We start from the raw sequence: 2687 nt of genomic DNA on the forward strand, positions 1-2687 counted from the left end.
TTTAATTTAAGTGTACTATTTATGTAGGTAGGTAAGTAGGCTTAAGAATTGACCCTCTTGTATGTAGTTACGTATAGAATTAATAATCAAGTTATTCAAATTCAAAATAACACAAGCACATATAGCACCTACATGCAAGAGTTCTTTTCCTTAACCTTTAAAGCTGTAAGTACCTGCTAAGTTATATATTTAAGTAGGTACCTACCTACATAAATCAAAGATCTAGTTGGAGAGATATAAGTTGATAGATACAGAGTGAAATACTTCACGAATTCGCATGTCATTCTTGCGCAGAGCCATGCTAATCTCTCTCTATGTCTAGTCAGATTTAAGTTTATGTACTGCCGAAGTACTCACTTTCCACAAAAATAAATGCAATGTTTGCGATGTAGGTTTGTTCGTTACCTTGTGTCCCTTAGAGCGGAAATATCGTCGACTCCTATTCGGGTACACGTTATTTATCAGCAAGTTTATTACCAAAAAATTAATTTTGCAATATTATATTAACCCGGAACGGGATAAAAAGATAAATTGCTGATAGATACTTGGACAGATAAAAAACCTACACGTCTATAAGCTTCTACCTTAACACGTAGGTTCTACGTAACACGTATTAACTATCCGATCCATTCGTATTCGAAAACACAAATCACTTGAAAGGGTATACCTCCACACATCACCATTTAAGTATTATATAATTTCAACCGTTATTATACACACACAAAGATTTAAACTAACAAGACTCGGAAGAGACTTAATAAAATTAAATTATAATGGTGACACGTGCACGCTTTACCAGCTCGATGTGTTTTCTACCATGTGTTTTAGTATTTTCATTGGCATAGCCACGGTGCGCGCAGGCAGCCTTTGAAAACACTTGCACATCACTATTCCGGATCATTTTTATTTGCTAGATAGTTTAACGGACAACTAAATTTAAATATTTATTTCGAACGGCAAAAGCCGTTAGAAACTGTTTTTCAATATAGTCAGCTAAACTGGGGTACAAATTCAAAAACTCACCAGCAGTTTAGCTTCACGACCTTCCAGATGGAAAAACAGCAAGCCAATGAGGTAATTTGCGTTTGTTTCTAACTGTCAAAATTGTCAAACGCAACTGCCTGAAGTGGTGGGGATGTGGGAGAGAGATGGACGTATATGCTAGAAAAGGACAATACGACTAACTACAGTGTTGCCACTCTCAATATTTAGGTTCCGAATATCGGTACAGTTGTTTAATTAGTTAATTAAAGCATAGCCGCCTCGTCGTCGAACGGCCTACGCCTGGGTCACAACGGAAGAACAGCGCTGGCTTGCCAGCTACATGCTGAGTTGTGACCCTTTTATGGCATTTGCTCTTTAGGTTATATATATACATTGTATATTTGTCAACAAGTTTTTGTCATCTGTGTTTGTCATAAATAAATGTATTTTCTTTCTTCTTTCTTTCTTTCAAAGGTGGACTTAATGCCAAAGCATTCTCTACCAGTCAACCAACCATAATGAGACCAACTAGCAAGCATACGTACCTATGCTCCTAATTCGCAGAACCCTTTCACAAACAATAAAATTATTTTCAAAAACCGCTCTAACCGCTCTGGCGCGGTCCTTCGAGTAGTGATGGGTAGGACATCAATTTAAAATGAGTTTTTATGAGTACCTCATTTTCTAAAATGAGGTGTTACAATGTCTTACTTCAAATGAGGCGAGGTACTAGCATATTTTCAGCGTCGACTATTCCATTAATTCCAACGGCGACAAAAATATTTAATGTATATAAATATTTATGTATTCGTCACTTCCTTTATAAATAAATAAATAGTAACATTTAATTGGAGTGCAATTCTGGAGGTTAAGAATAGAACTTTTAGTAGAAAGATAATTTTAGAATCAAGTAAAATGAATAGAGGAGTGAAGTAAGACATTTTTGCGGTACGAAGTACTGCGACAAATTAACAAAATGAGTGGTACAAATGAGGTGCCTCACGAGTGAGCGACTCAACACTTTCGAGTAATCGGTACATACGTAAATTCCAGGTAATAGCCATAAGTATTTAAAAAAAAGATTCCTACGAATTAAAAATCTACAAAGAGACCTTATTATGCAAACAATCTGTTAACTATCACTTTTGTTTTCAAATCTGAGATCTCATAACATAACAAACTTGTTTTTATCCTTACACGTAGTGCAACAATTCCTATTTATTTATTTTGGTAAATAAAGGTAATAAAATAAATTCGCGATAGACCCGTCTATAAATGTGTTAAAAACGTGAAAGTTTTAAATTAAATATTTTATAACTACACTAGGTACGTATTTGGTTGTCCAATCGCACAAGTGCCGAAACAGCAGGCGCCGGAAAAACAGCATTACTCACCTCCCCCGTCACCTGACAGCCACACCAAATGAAACACCGGCCGCAAACACCTTTCTTCCTGGTCGCTATACTTTTTATGTAGGTGCACTTTTATATAATAGCAGATACTACTATGTATACTAGCCCTTATCACAACAACACGAGGTTAAACAACAGAGACAGATACTAAAATATGATTGAAGGTATTAAAATATATAGAGTTTGTATTTATTTTGCTAAGTTTACACCGTCTCGTACTACTTCATTAGTAGGTATATGTCGTGTCAACTAAGCTTAGCCTTAGCCTAACAGCTTTTTAAATAAACAACA

The 2687-nt window shown here is 35.5% G+C and overlaps 1 non-coding gene across 1 annotated transcript; it reads right to left on the reverse strand.

Annotated features, from left to right (window-relative positions):
• Positions 1-249: 249 nt before the first annotated feature.
• LOC134658557 (U6 spliceosomal RNA) lies at positions 250-353 on the reverse strand. The gene has a single exon (XR_010097707.1). It is a non-coding gene; the product is annotated as a U6 spliceosomal RNA (small nuclear RNA).
• Positions 354-2687: the final 2334 nt, after the last annotated feature.

This window comes from Cydia amplana, chromosome 22 (assembly GCF_948474715.1).
Source record: "Cydia amplana chromosome 22, ilCydAmpl1.1, whole genome shotgun sequence".
NCBI lineage: Eukaryota > Metazoa > Arthropoda > Insecta > Lepidoptera > Tortricidae > Cydia > Cydia amplana.